Raw genomic sequence first — 17,310 nt, 5'->3', positions numbered from 1 at the left:
TTTTGAAATAAATCATGCGATGTTCAAAGAATTTAGTAAAGTCCTTTTGAAAGTTAAACTTGCAGTCCTTAGGTCTTAGAAAATATTTTAAGAGTAGACTTGAATAAGACTTAGGAAAATTCTAGTATATAGGATTTGGATGAAGTATCCTTGAGAAATTTAGGAAAAGAACCTTGCGTCTAACTTGCTAAAGGAATCTTTAGCTTATGCTTGAGGACAAGCATTGTTTAAATTTGGGCGTGTGATAATGGGCAGGAATGCACGTTATCATAGTACTAAGTTCTTAAACCATGTTGGATTGCGTTGATAGAATATGTTAAATTGCGTCCATTAAGCATAAACTCCACAATATTGCGGTCGCATGCGTCCAATGAATTAGTGCAGTTGATCTCTATATTTTTGTGCAGAATAATGCGTTAACACAATGCAAAGAATGCGATCATAGGAATACATCAGTCGAGTGCAATTTCATCACAAGAATTTGCGTTGATCGTGCTCGCAAACATCCACCCAAGAAGAATAACCGCAACATGGTGGGCACATCCGGAAAAAAGGACAATTAAGATTGATGGGAAAGAAAGCTGACAACAGTCGGATCCAAATTAAGTTGATAGCCGATAACGGTCACAAAGTACATCCAGCTTTATCGGTGACAATTATCCGGCGCATCAGTCAGGAATTAAAGTTATCCCATCTGTACAACCAGAAGAGAGAAGCCGCCTTTCACCTTTAATGCCCTATAAATACCAAGTGCATTCTTCAGAGAAGGGGTTAAGCAGTTGAGTAGTTCACCATTTTTAGTTCACGCCTCTGTCCATAGTTTTCTTTCACCTTTTTAAGGCGAACGCGAGGAAGAAGTTGTCCCGGTAGATCGTTCCGGCAAGCTTGGGAGAGCACTGGAAGCTACTGAGATGGAGAGAGGGCCGACTCCTGTGGAAGTGGGAATATATTTAGTTCAGAATAGAGATTCCAGTGTAAAAAGCCTCGGTCAGCAAGGAATTGCTACCAGGCTCTATACCTTATCTTCCATTAGCATTTTATACTTAACTTATTTATAAGAATGGAATTTCTTTCTCTATATCTGTTCACTCTCTGTGATTCACGCATGAGTAGCTAAATTAGTTGAATGGGTTGAGAAGCATTTAGCTAGCACAATGAGGGAATTTTCATTCTTTGTGATTATCTTGTTTATGTATGCTTCATTCGTCTATTAGAGATACTTGGAAGGGTAGTCTAAGGACAGGATCTAGACTTGGGAAGATCAGGTCAGAATATAGGTTTGGAAGAATCCGATTAGAACGCATGGGACAAGAGTAGAGACTTAAGAATAAGCTCTATGGACATTTTGCATGCAACACTTGCATCCTAGATTTAGAAGCATTGCATTTACATTGGAAAATGACTTGCTGTGCATGGTAGTAACATGATTGCATAGTCTAACGCATTCCCAAGTAACGTTAGCTAAAGATCTTCTCAACCCGTTCATCACATACTCATTGCATCTATCAATGCAAATTTGTTTCTCAAATCCGCCGCATTTATTTTATTTCTTTTTATCAACACAACAACAAACCAACCACTTCATTTATTTACCCGGTTACAACAAAGTTTTCATAAGAAAATTCTCAACGCATACTATTTTGACAAATCCCTGTGATCAACCCTGGACTTACCAAGAAACTCAGGGGAATTTACACTTGTATTCCGCTAGGGAAACTTGAGTTCACAATGTAAACCCATCAAAGCATTTCATCCATATTTCCATTCAATAAAATAACGCATCACTCAACATAGTGCATTTTCGCTAAGGACGGGCGAAAAATATATACGAGTGCAACACACCCCTTAGCGCAATGCATTTGGGTTGGATGGACGCAAAGGGAATCTTGTTAGCACAAGATACACCCATCATCGCAATGCATATCGGATGTTGATTGTTATTATTATATTTTTTTCATCAACACAAGCCACAAGGACTTTGCGTTAATAATTCTCTTCTTATTAAACAATCATTCACCAAAATTTAAGAATAATGCATTTAATATAGAAAAATAAGGAAATTAAAGAGAGCACGAAAATTAATGCAAATGAATTAAATGAGAGACAATTTCATAAACAATAAAAGCAAATCTAAGGAAGCATTAAATAACAAAATTCATAAAACATTAAGGAAGATAAGAAAGCAAGTAAACATAGAATTTAGAGATATGGACCGGAAGACAATTTCCGATGAAGAACGCAATCCACACCTCCGTAGGCGGTCAAGCTTGCCTGCACAATTTCGTCAAGGACATTTTCCCTTCCCGTGAGATCCTAGGGCTTCGAAATTACTTGGCAGCGTACCAGGTGTTCTATTACGTAGTTCGGCTGCCAGTTGCCTAACTTGGACCTTCAAGTTTCTGATTGAAGACGCCTGCAACTGCATTACAACATCATTTTTCTCAATATATTTCTGGAGTAGGGACTCCAATGAATTTCCAGAGGTGTTTAAGGAGGATGGTTGGTGTTGCGGTTGTCTCTGTTGACCTTGATTCTGGTTTTGGTGAAAAGGTGGAGGGTTTCCTCGATTCCCGAAGTTGCTGTTCTGATGGTTACTCGGCCAACCTTGGTTATGTTTTCCTCCCCAACCGAAGTTAGGGTGATTCCTCCAACCAGGATTATAAGTGTTGAATGCCATTGATTGTAGAAGAGAGGTCACTGTGGCCATCTGTGCGACCAAAGTTGTCATTGTATTCATAGGTACAGTGACATTATCATTTCTTCTTCTCTCGGAGCCTCTTCCTTCGTACCCATCATCTACCCAATCATCCATATTCCACGAGATGCGATCGAGGATGACCTTGGCTTCAATGTATGTTTTATCCATAAATCCTCCCGCAGTGGAGGCATCAGCAACGACTTGCGTTGATCTATTTAGGCTATTGTAAAAGTTTCCATCAGAACACAATCGAGTATTCTGATATGCGAACAATTCTTCATTAATCTTTTGAATTGCACCCAGGTGATGCTTAGGGTCTCGTTATCCATTTGCTAGAAGTTCAGCATCTCCTTTCATCTTCTTGTGTTGGCTGCTGGAAGGAAGAACTTCTTCATAAACCGTTCCACCAACTGATCCCAGAAAGTTATTTCATTTGGCTCCAATGAATGAGCCCACCTTTTAGCCTCATTCCTCAAGGTGTATGGGAAGAGGTAAAGCCTGATACCTTCTGGGGTTATGCCAGGGATGGAGAAGTTACTGCACATCTCGACAAAACTAGTCAGATGGGCATGTGGGTCCTCACCTTGTAGACCACCGAACTGCCCCGTATTCTGAATCATTTGGAGCATGACTGGCTTAATCTCGAAATGTGCATTCTCCTCAACTATCGGATGTGAAATTCCAGGCTAGAAGTCATACAGATTAGGCGTCGTGTAGTTCCTCATTGGGATATTGTGGTCAGTGACAACAAAAACGGGATCATGCACTGGCCGGCCCACCCCTTGATTTACTTCGGGTGCCACATTATCATTGTTGTTTTCTGCCATGTTGGCTCTCTTTTGCCTCGCTCTATTCTAGCAAGCCCTTATGCAAAGTGAACGCTCGATCTCTGGGTCAGCTTCGAATTCTGGATCAGTTCCAGTACTCATAAACCGTCAGTCTGTTCTTTGCATTAAATGGACAGTACAAAGAGATCTATCCTGTAAAATACCACAAAAGTACTCAACACTAACCGTTACCAATCCCCGACAATGGCACCATAAACTTGACATGAGGAATTTATATCTTATAGCATGTGAACAAATATGAATGTGAATGAATGAATCATGCAAGCTCATGTTTCCATAAACTTGATGACATAGAAATGGAATGTCATGTTGTGTTATCACTTATGCACACTACTTCTAAATATGCGTTGTTAATGATAGGCTTGTAGTATGCGATAGAGTAATGCGTGTCACAAGTTTCCTTGCGCTGAAACCAAGTATAATTCTAATGCATGTTTCTCAAAATAATTCGAGGTCGAACACAGGGATTGTTTTCGTTAATGCGTTACTTTTGTGATACATGCGACCAGTTTTTAAAATTAATAAAGAATTGGTTTATACAGGAATCTAAAGTGCGATGAAAATAAAGTTGCGTTGATAAAATAAAGTTGCGTTGAAAATAAAATCCTAACCTAATATGATACAAGATACAAGATACAAGATACATGATACTGAGTTGGAGACTGACTGTGAAGTTATACAAAGGATCGTGGTATGCAATGTCAAGTCTTTATAGATGAATCAGAAAGAGAGAGAGTAAATAATAAAACAATGCAAGTTTGTCAATCGCATTAAAGATGCAACTAAGGTTCCGCTTTCCCTTGGCGTAAACCTCTCGGTGATTGGCCACGTTCCCATATCTCTATGGTGAAACAGGGATGAACGAGATGAACGCAAGGTTGCTTTCATCTCTGGAAGTACTTCTCGCTTTAGTTAACGCATTCTTCCTTCCTTCTCTTGATAGGTGGAATAACATCTTCACTTATGCTCTCACAGGTGAAGATGCCATCGAGCATGCTAGCTAAACTTAAATCATTTCCTTAACACAAATTAATTTACTTGCTTAATTCTTGCTATTTGCCCAGGAAATTAGGAAAACATCATGGAGAAAATGGATTATGGATGAGCAGAAATAGACAGAGAGATGACAATGGAAATGATCATAACATTTAATACTAAGATTAAGTGTTCGATACATGGTGTGAATGAAAGATTAAGAAGATGAATACAAATGATGAAAAAGAGATTAGAAACAAATACAGAGAAATGTCAACGTCTTGACACAAATCCTTGATCGAGGTTTTGCTTGCTGGCGTGTCGTAGAAATGGAGAGGAGAGCTTCCCTCTCAGGCTTGCTCTTCTGGTAGAAGTGACCTTCGTATAGAGCTTCAACAGCGGGGATCGAAAGAATTCTTTGCCCAGAGACTCACCTCTCGGCCTTATCTCTTGATTATCCCGGATTTACTCTGGAAATCGCTTCAGACCAATCTCTCTCTCTGATCAGTATATACACGTCTCTATGTATTCATGTATATCTTTCAGTGAATTTACAGAAGCTATATATAGGTGAAGTTTGGCTCTTTGACTTCGTGGTCCCCACTTTATGGTTATGGTAGTTCCTGAAATGGCAGAGTGAATATTCCTTCTATTACGTAATCAACCCATTAGAAATGCACAATTGAAAGCTGTACATTCGTGTGAATCCTTCGCAAATTCGTTGCACTTTACATTTTCGATCGATCGCCGCATGCGGTATTATTTTTTATTACCGCATGCGGTTGAAATTGCGTTGATCGCTAAGCTCTTGATCGATTGTCGCATGCGTTGTCATTGCGTTGATCATCTCTTCATTCCTGAATGATGGGCGCAATGCGACGTAGATGCATTGTTTCTTTTTATCTTTGAGCCATTAACACATGCGGTGATTGATTTCCTGCAAAACAAAAATTAAAATACTCTATTCTACCATCGCAATGGTGTTAGTGGGTGTATCGACGACATTTTATAATTCTCGTATTTGTTAGCCAATTTCTATACTATCGACACAACTTTTTTTTTCTTTTTGCCGCAATATCTAAATCAAAGAGTATAAATAACTTGTATTTCTACAAGTTATCAGTGACCGCAAGGGCAACCTTAGTCAATGCAAGCCATGCAATCATGCTACACACACTTGAGCCTAACTCTAGGGCGTATGCGGTGTATATGCGATATTGTCGAGAAGCTTATGCCAGCTTAAACCCCTATAACCCACTCATGAGCTCTTTCCGCATGAACGTGATGGCCACATACACACCTTATCCTACTTCCTGGACGCATGCAATATCCTATCCGTAGGGTGCATACACTGTGTGAAATCAAACGGAGCTTATCTCTAAGATCCCCATTCTTGCATATGCGTTCCAATCCACTCTTCCGAGTCTTAGATTTGGGTTTTAAACTACTCTCCCAAGTATGCCTAAATGATGAATGATACCCTCATAGGACAAGGTAACTATATGAACTTGGCTAATGTAAAATTTCCCTATCTCTAGTGAACAATGCTTACATTGCTTAATGTGATTAACCACTTACCCTCTCGGGTAGTAAGTTGTTGCTGACTTCACTCATAGACAAGTGTTGCGTTAGCAAGAAAATAAGGTTTCCTCACATACTCACGCAACGCACAACTTCCGGTGGTTTGCTACATGCTTCATATCCCTAATCCACATGACTATGTATGCGATACTCAAGCAATCTCACTAAGTGATGCAATAAAGGTAAAGATGCTAAGTAAAGAAGATGGAGAGGGAGTCGAAGGAAATATAGAAATGTATTGCACACAAAATGAGTTTCTCACTAAACCCACACAAGTTTCCAATCCCTTTTGCATAGCTCAGTGGAAAGATGAAATGTATACTGAATTTTCAGCCTTGGTGAGAAATAATACCTAGTGTTTAGTTCCTCCCTCAACCTCCTTGAATGTTATAAGAAACAAGTGGATATTTCAAATTTAAAAGAATCCAGAGGGACCGATTCAACCCTATAAGACATGATTATTGCCAAAGGCTTTTATCAAAGCCCAGGGTGTTGATTTCTTTGAGACATTTAGTTTGGTTTATCAAGGCCTTGACCATTCGTGTGGTTATCAATCTTGCTGTCTCTAAGGGATGGACGGTACGATAGTTAGACTTTAATAATGCATTCTTAAATGGTTCTCTTGAAGAAGATATATACATGTGTCAGCCACAAAGATATGTTGACCCAACGATCCTAAACTATGTATACAAGCTAAACAGAGCTATTTATGGTCTCAAACAAGCCCCAAGAGCCTGAAACAACACATTAACGAATTTCCTTCTTTCGTGAGGATTCAAAAATGCAAGGTTAGGTAGCTCTATATTCATTATACGGAATGACTCCACCTTGGTCTTATTACTCGTTTATATAGATGATGTCATTGTGACTAGAAATGATAACACTCTGATAAACAACTTGATAAAAGTGCTGAATACTCGATTTGCTCTCAAAGACTTGGGCACTTAGCAACTTTTTGGGTGTACAGATTCACTATTTAGACTATGGCATCCTTGTTAATCAAGAGAAGAATGTTGATGATCTTCTATGCAAGCTTGGTTTTCACGATATAAAGCCAACTCCCTCTTTGAGTGTTATGAACAAGCAACTTTCACTCACTGATGGCACGCTTCTAGAAGATCCATTTATTTATAGAAGTACAATTGGAATGCTACAATATTTAACTAACATCATATTTGATTTTACATACATCATGGATTAACTTAGCCAATTTCTTAAGAAGCCTACGGATGAACATTGGAGTTCCGTCAAGAGAGTTCTTCGATATGTCAGTGGTATGAAACACTATGGTCTACGATTTCAACTAGGATTGGATCTTTCTATCTCTGCCTTATCTCATGCTGACTGGGCAGCGTGTAGGGATGATCAAAAATCTGTGCAGCTTATTGTATATTTGTTGGTGGAAATCTTGTCTCCTGGTCTTCTAAGAAATAGTCTGTGGTAGCACGTTCAAGTACTGAGTCTGATTATCGAGCATTAGCTCATGCTTCCACTAAAATCATATGGCTTCAACAATTGCTAGGCTAGATTAGCATTGCTACAAAATCAGTTCCAGTACTATGGTGTGATAACTTGAGAGCTAGCGCTCTTGCTGTAAATCCGTCTTCCATGCTTGAACCAAACACATCAAAATAGATGTTCATTTTGTACAAGATTAGGTTCTCAAAGGCCAACTCGATGTGCAATATGTACTCTCATAGATCAACTAGCTAACTGCCTCGCTAAATCCTTGACACACTCTCAATTCTTCAATCTACGTTCCAAATTGGGCATGTTGCTCTCCCCTCTTGTTTGAGTGGGGATATTAAGGAGAAAAGAGATAATGCCATGTCACCAAATCTAGCATAGTCAGCAAAGCCTTGTCACCAAAATTTTCAGAATGATCGTTTAACAAATTCTGGTAGAAAAGGATCTTGAAGGTTAGGAGGTCTCCAATCATCTAGTGCCATCTATAGTTCTATATTTATAATTCTTTATTTTTTGCTCTCCCTAAATTAGGAATTACTCTATATCAATGTAAGTCTTGATACTTACAATAAAATACAAGAGAGAATTACTGAGCAAATCCCCTTTTCTTCTCCATTTTTTCCTTAACTTCTATCATTGATAGAAACTGCTAGAAGTTTATCAGGGATAGAAGCTGATAGAAGTCTATCAATGTCTATCAGTGATAGAAATTGATAGAAGGCTATCATTGATGCTTATTGATAGAGGTTGATATAAGTCTATCAATGTCTATCAATGTCTATTTGTTATATCTGTAAATAGTTTGACATTTTTTCTATCTATGAAATTTTCTCTAAAATTTATGATAATAATTACCTTAATAAGTTTCCCAAGGAAAAACTAATATTTACAGTGACAATTGGATCCAAGATTATAATAGAATTAAAATATTATTTTTCTCTTTTAAAGTTTCATACATTGAAAAGTTTTTAATAGTTAATGCATTAAAGAAAACCCTGGAAATATTTTGAAGAAACTTATATATTTACCATTAACCCTGTGACTTTGAATGAATTTGAAAATCACTTTTGAAAGTATTAAAAAGCGTCTTTAGTAAATTAAAAACAGCGGTACTTATAAATTTTATAAGTATCTTAAATAGATATGTATTTAAAATTAAGTATAAAATATTATTTATTCTAGAAAAAATCATAAAAAAATGTTATACTTGTTGTGAAATTGAGGAGCACAATAGATGACAACGAAAACACAAATATGGAGAAAATATAATATAATAATAATAAATAAAATAAAATAAAATAACTAAAATTATGAAAGTTGGATAATATGAAAATTTGAGTGGAATTTTGAAGTGGATTTTCTCACCAATGTATGTTGTTTCAAGATCCACCAAATGTCACTATTTATAGGCTAAGTGACAAGTAGGATGTGGTCTTACATAGACACACAACATGAATAACTACAAGACGCATGGACAACATGAGGATTGACACATATAGGACACTAAGTATTGGGCATCAATGTTTATAAGCTTTATAATACTCCCCCTTTAGATGCGCATATATATATATATATATGTATATGAAATATGCCTCGTTAAAACCTTATTAGGAAAAAACCCAATGGAAAAAAATCCTAATGAAGGAAAAAGAGTACATATTTCATATAATTTAATAATACTAAAAAAATATAATATATTTTCTCTGCTTCATAGAAACATCAGTTGGGATCTCTGAATTTCCGTATTCCAACTTTGTGTACCAATTTTTCAAAGGTTGCGGTAGGTAATGTCTTTGTAAATAAGTCACCATTTTCTTTGAGATCATAAGTGTAGAAAAGTTTTGGTGAAATATTCTTTGTTCTTTCTCCTTTAATTTAGGCTATATGTAACGACCCGACTCCCTAGGACTTAGGTTAGGTCGTTACTAAAATAAATTCATGCATAGAATTTAAAACGACGCTCAGTTATGTTAAAATAAATGTTAATTAAACAAGAGAAGTTCAAAAGACATTTATTAAATGCAATTGTTAAAACAATAATAGGGTACCCATAATTCGTAAAGACTATTAAAAGTATATAAAAGAAATAATCCTTAATAATAAGTTTAAAACAATAAAACTAAACACTTAGGGAAAAATAAGGACTCTAAATGTCATGATGCGGAAGCGTAAAAACTAGTCCCAGTGGCACGATCATGAATTCCACTGAGCCATCGCCGGTGCATCTCTACCTTACCTGAAACATCAACATAGGAAAGAATGAGCATGAAATACTCAGTAAGTAACCCCACCACTGGGGTCAGGCTAGGCATCTATGTCCTCTAGATACCCACCTATGGCACATAAACAAATGGAACAAACGAGAGACTGAGTCATATCCTATTGTAGTAAGTATGCCCACAAAACTGGTGAATCCCGAAGGAAACACAAAACTGGTGAATCCCAAAGGAAACAAAAACTGGTGAATCTCGAAGGAAACACAAAGCTAGTGAATCCGGAAGGAACCACAAACTGGTGAATCCTGAATGAACCACAAAACTAGTGAATCCCAAAGGAACCACAAACTAGTGAATCCCGAAGGAAACACAAACTGGTGAATCCCGAAGGAAACACAAACTGGTGAATCCCGAAGGAAAAACAATCTGGTGAGCATTTAACTAATCAATGAGGATATTCACATAGACTTAACGTGCTAAGATTCAACATTGTACAGTTCTAAAACATACATAAAAATTCTTGATACCATGGCTTCATCACATACACATATTTCTTAATAACATATTATACATCATCCATGTATAACTTACATCATAAATCCACAACATGCAAGTATGCCTCAATACCAGCAGATCAGACATCGACATATGAAAACACATACTATCACATACTAACGATCAAGTACTTGGGTGTGTATGTAAACAAATCAGAATTCGTGCCAGAACATACTTTGATTCAGGTCATACTGTCGATCAACATGCTAACATTTACCATAACATACACTTATCATGCTAGTATACAACTAAAGCCTGGCCCGTGGGCAGTTCTAGTAGTAAGATTATTTACCTCGAAATTAAATCCAAAGAAGCCCAAGCAAGCTTATCCTTTTCAAGACAAGCAACACCTAAGATAAATCCAATATTTAAATCAATATTTTCGGTCTAACTCCAATTAACCAAATTACTCAAAGATCTCTAATTTTACTTCACCTAAACTATAGCTCGGTCTAAACTTAATTCCAAAACCCACTTCTGTTGGTTACCTGAACATACACAAAGTTCAAAATTAATAACATAATTCTCCACAATTAATCTTAATTCAAAATGACCACCCAACAACTTACTCCAAACTTACCAAACTTCAAAAGATAATTGGCCTTTACTTTGATGAGCAACACCCTAAACGTCTCAAGTCTTCAATCTAAAATCCAAACCAAGGAGATGTTAACAATTTTAACCCAAAACCAAAACACATAAAATTTAATCTAACCATCCCCAAACTGATTGGTGTTCAAGAGTAACTACAAGAATCGCAAACCTTATACAAAACACCCGTCGAACAACCTTGAATTCTGTGGATGGTCGCTTCAACAATTTTCAACTCCAATCTAAAGTCAAATAATGCAACCAAGGTTAACTCTCATTTCAAACTTAATGGGCATCCAAAAATCCTTTAAAAAACCCAACCCAACAAGAAATGATCTTACCCAAATCCAAGATTCCCATGAGATCACGCAATGGCGGCGAGTGAACTCAAGCGATGGTTGAGGCTTTGAGGCCGACAAAAACTTCGATGGCTGAATGTGGACGGCTAGCTGGGGTGTCAAATGGCCTCATGGCGGCTAGAGGAAACGAAATTGGGGGGGGGGGCGTGAGGAAGAAATGGGGGTTTGAATTTCTTTTCTTTTTCCTTATTCCACTTTATACTTCATTCTTTTTCCTTATTCCACTTTATACTATTAAATTTCTTTTCTTTTTAAAAGAAAATTAATTTCTGCCATTAATTTCCAAATTGAATAATTTCACGCCAACAATTAAATTCCGCAACTACACTTGACTTCCAAAATTCCACAAATGCCCTCAACAATAAAAGGAAATATTGAAATTACATAAAAATATAAAAAAGAATATTTGGGGGGTGTTACACTATACATGTTGTGCAGTCTTCATATAATATCGTTGGAAGATTTTTACTAGAAGACAAGCCACATGTTTCAAATCATTAAGTTAAGAGCACAATTTCTTGAATATACAACTAAGACTATTCTTCTTGATAATGTTGGTGAATTTACATCCCAAGCTTTTGACAAATATTATATGTCAATTGGGATAAGTGTTGAACATCTTGTAGCCCATATTCATGTACAAAATAGTTTAGTATAATCATTTATAAAACGTTTGAAATTATTGTAAGACCATTACTTATGAGAGCTAAGCTTCCTACATCTGTATGGGGACAAGAAATTTTGCGTGCAGTGTTACTTGTATGCATTAGGCCAATAGCTTATCCTAAGTACTTGCCATACAATTAGCCTATGGCCATGAGCTAAATATTTCTCATATGGGAATTTTTTTATGTCCTGTATATGCTCCAATTTCCCCACCACAACGCACTAAGATGGGTCCTCAAAGAAGGTTATGAATATATGTTGGATATGATTCCCCATTAATTATTAAATATCTTGAACCCTTGACGGATGATATATTTACTGCTAGATTTGTTGATTGCCATTTTAATGAGATAAATTTTCCAACATTAGGGGGAGGAATTAAGAAATTGAAAAAAGAAATTACATGGTATACATTGTTATTGTCTCATTTAGATCCTAGTACACATATGTCCGTGTGTTTTTATAAAGAAATCACAATTAGGATTTGCTATTATAATTGTATATGTTGATGACTTAAATATAATTGGAATTCCTGAAGAGCTTTCTAAGGAAATAGAATATCTTAAGAAAGAATTTGAGATGAAAGATATTGGAAAAATAAAATTTTTCCTTGGTTTGCAAATTGAGCATTTAGCAGATCAGATATTTATTCATCAGTCAACTTCTACAGGAAAAATTTTGAAAAGATTTTATATAGACAAAACACATCCATTGCATTCCAATGGAAGTTCATCCACTAGATATGAAGAAAGATATATTTCGACCTCGAGATAATAACGAAGAACTTCTTGGTTCTGAAGTACCATATCATAGTACAATTGGTGCACATATGTATCTTGTTAATAATACAATACAAAATATTGCATTTTAAGTAAATTTGTTAGCTAAACATAGTTTTTCTCCAACCAATATATATATATATATATATATAGGAATGGAATTAAGTATATACTTCATTATCTCTACGGAATGATCGACGTGAGTTTGTTTTATTCAAATAAATAAAAATTTGATCAAGTTGGTTATATAGATTCTGAATATTTATCTGATCAACACAAAGCTAGATCTCAAACAGGTTATGTATTTACATATGGAGGAATTGCTATATCACGACGATCAGTGGAGCAGACTATAACGGTCACTTCCTCAAATCATGATGAAATTCTTGTAATTCATGAGGCTTTTCGAGTATGTATATGGTTAAGATCGATGACTCAGCGTATTCGTGAAACATATACGACAATTAACCTAAAGTTCATGAATCTAGATATATTTCCTATTTAGCATGATAAATTGGGTCATCTAGGGTGTATAATAATGAGAAGAATTATTGAGAATTCAAATGGACATCCATTAAAGAGTCAGAAAATTCTTCAATCTAACGAATTATCATGTGATGCTTGCTCTCAAGGCAAATTAATAATTAGTCCATCACCGGCTAAAGGGGAATCTGAATCAACTGCATTTTTAAAACGAATTCATAGTGATATATGTAGATCTATTAACCCACTAAGTGGACCATTTAGATATTGTATGGTATTAATAGATGCATCCAATAGATGGTGACATGTAAGCTTATTATCAAGTTGAAGTCTTGCAATTTTCATATGATCCAATTTTCATAGTATTACTTATTCTATTTTATTTATATTTTATTTATTTATTGATCCTTGTATTTATATATTATTATATTATATTTTCTCCATATTTGTGTTCCAGTTGTGCTCCTCAAATTCACAACACGTTATTGATGGAGTTAGCATGTAATTAGCAGAAGCAAATAGAATCATTAAGCACTCTAATTTCTTGAGTTTTTGCAACTAAGCAAGCATATTCATAAACAAAAAGTAGGGTTTTGATATTATACCTTTGAAGAACACTTCAATCTTCAAATTTAGCTTGAGTCTTCACTCCAAAATGTTGTAGACCACCATTTGTTCTTCCCTACTATCCTATAGGACTCTAGATTAGATTCTGCGATCCAAAATGAGCTGGAATTGGAAGGAAATTTTGAGAGGTTTTTAGTGTTTTGCGAAGGACTTGAGAGAGACCATTTTCTCTTAAAATAAGTTGCATGAAAAAAAAATAATCTCAACAAAGTGAATTTATTTTTAAACAAAATAAGCATACTGTTGCAATGCATATATGCATGGAACCAAAACTTCAACTAAATTGAGTGGATGGTGACGTGTTTTGATGAGTGGAAAAAGTGGGAATTTCCCACTAATTCAATTTTTTCATTTTGAATAAATGAATTTAAAACAAAAATATCATTTTTCTTTTGAAATCAAATTTCAAAAACTGGAAAAAAAAACTAATATTCATATAATATTAATTCAAAAATTAATATTAAATTAAAACCTTTAATTTTAAACAAAGATTAAATCTATAATTAATTTTGGATAAAATTAATTCTTAAAATTAATTAACATTTTAATTAATTAATTTAATATCAAATATTAAATTAATAAAACACCAATTCATTGACCATGAATCTCTATTCATGTAATCAATATTTAAGTAAAATTTAAATATTATTCAATTCTCCAGATTCTTTTAATTCGATAATTAAACGTGTAATTATATCATATATAATTACTAATTCCCTTAATTCGAATTTGAACGCTTCAAATTGTCTCATTACTTTATTCTAAGGTTTTTGTCTATTTGTGAGCTAGTAGTGGACTTAATGGACCTACTGATCATGGGCTCAACGATTTGAGACTAATTGACTAAACGCTTTAAACATAATTAACCAACATTCGTTAACTATCGAGTCACTCCACTAAAGTCCAGTAGTTACACTCCTCTCAGTGTAGATATATTTTTGTCCACTCGATATAACCATAATCAGTAAGTCAACCCTTCACAGGTTGTTCGTAGGAACGACTCGATCAAAAGTTGTTTTAGCCCCCAAGATTACATCTTGTTCCTTAAGTCCCACTGATCCTCTAATGAACAATTGGTTCGTGATCCAATCATCAAATTGAATCCCTCTTAGGCTAATGAGAGGGTGGGACCCGTTGATTAAGACCCATAATCGGCACTTAAGGGATCAACCTCTCTACTATTCTTAAAATCAGGTTGAAGTGATATTCGTCTTGCACCCTATGTCCTCAACTATCTACTCGGTCTTTACCCTTAAAATGAAAGGCTTATTGAGCCATCACTATTGATCTAACCCTCACCCACACAAATCTAAGGATAATTTCAAATAAACAGAAGTTCATAATTAGCTCAGGATTAAGGTAAAATTACCTAAGTCATCACTTTGAAATAGTTAGTCTTAAATAGTAAACAATATTATAAAGTAAGAGTGACTTATTTCTTTGTCCATACTTATAAAAATTCTTTGCACAGGACGTCGCCACTTGAATGTCTCCACGTGAACTAATTAGGGTCACATCATTTATAGTACTTTACAACAATGGTAACATCTACAAAGTGGGCCGCATCCGATGGTGTCCCCAAAATAAGGTACCAAATCTTATCCGTATACTATAGACTATTTTTGTTATCTACTTGAATTTGATTCACTCTTATGTCTCCACATAAAGTCTAAGTACTCATGTAATAACCATGAATCTTCGTTTATTGGATTTAGGTTCTTTCTAAAATAAAATGAGCAATTCATATATTCAATAATAATTTTATTGAATAAAACTTCAATAACATCTATATTGATTAACAAAATAGGTCTGTTGTTTACAAACTACGAGTTTTAGGACATAAAACCCAATAGTTATCAGCCCGAGCTCCTGTCGGTTCCCTTGCTGAAGTGTTGTCATGACAAACCTTACAAAATTAGAATTTGTAGCCCTTGACATTAATGGCAATAATTATTTGTGATGGGTGCTCGATATCGAAATCCACCTAGATGCTGTGAACTTAGGAGAAACAATTAAAGAAGAAAGTACGACATCCAGTCAGGATAATGTAAAAGCTATAATTTTCCTTCGTCATCATCTCCATGAGGGATTCAAAATGGAGTATCTTACAATAAAAGATCCCTATATCTTGTGGAAAATTTTGAAAGAAAGGTATGTTCATAAAAAAATAGTTATTCTTCCTAAAACTCGTTATAAATGGATGTATTTAAGGCTACGAGATTTTAAATAAGTGATTACAATTCCGCATTATTTAAAATCAGTTCAAAATTGTTGTTATGTGGAGAGAAAATTACTGATGTTGATATGTTAAAGAAGACATTTTCTATATTTCATGTCTCAAATATGCTCCTGAAGCAGCAATATCGAGAGAAAGGTTTTAGACAATATTTTGAACTAATTTATGTCTTCTCGTGTCCGAACAAAATAACGAGTTATTGATAAAGAAACACAAATCTTGACCAACTGGTACAATACCATTCTTTGAAGTGAATACTGTGAATGTTAATAATCGTGGTCATGGTCGAGATCGTGATCGTGGTAGAGGAAGAAATAATTATAATTTTCGTGATGGTGGTTCTAATCATTCAAATTTCAAAAGAACCACACAAAATGATTATCACAAAGAAAAAACTTCACAAGATAAGAGTTCAAAGAATGTTGAAAATAAATTCTTCCGATGCGAAGTGACTGGACATTGGTCATGTACTTGTCGTATGTCAAAAATCTTCGTTGATCTCTATTAAGCCTCCCTGAAGGAAAACGGAAAAAATGTGGAAGCAAATTTTGAATAACGGGATAATGACATATTTGACCTATCTCATATGACAAATTTGGATGTGGCAAACGTCTTTGAATCCCTTGAAGAGAAGATTGACACAGTTGATGGAACATCAAGTGTTTCTTTTGACATTGAGAATATCTAGACTTGATGTTGTTGTTTTCTTTTATATAGCTTCAAGTTTTTTTAGTAAATGTTAACTTTTGTATACTCCAAGTGTTGTTTTTCTTATTGAAATTGTTTTCTTTTAATGAAGAACACGAATCATTTTCATATGTTGGGTGATTAAAAAATGAGCAAAGAAGATCTAAGTCTAACAGACGGTGCAACTACATGCATAATACTTACAAATAAAAAATACTTCTCCAAATTGACAATGCTAAAAGCAAAAGGAAATACAATATTAGGTTTTGCAAACTTCATTGAAGGTTCTGAAAAAGAAAATATTATTTTTCCTAGATGGGCAAAATTTAAAATTAATAATGCATTGTTTTCTGGTCAATAAAAAATAAATCTTCTAAGTTTTAATGATACACATAGATTACAATTAATAATGACTAGGAGTGAATTCTTTCTTGCATAGCTGTGTTCCCAGCTCCCCAATCAAACAAACCCTCAAAATGGTAGGCTTGTTGAGTCGGCGATCTGGCCATTCTTACCCATATAAATCAAAGGATTGTCTTCAT

This window comes from Benincasa hispida, chromosome 1 (genome assembly GCF_009727055.1).
Source record: "Benincasa hispida cultivar B227 chromosome 1, ASM972705v1, whole genome shotgun sequence".
Taxonomy (NCBI): domain Eukaryota; kingdom Viridiplantae; phylum Streptophyta; class Magnoliopsida; order Cucurbitales; family Cucurbitaceae; genus Benincasa; species Benincasa hispida.
The sequence above is the reverse complement of the archived record's forward strand: the minus strand, read 5'-3'. Positions refer to the sequence as shown.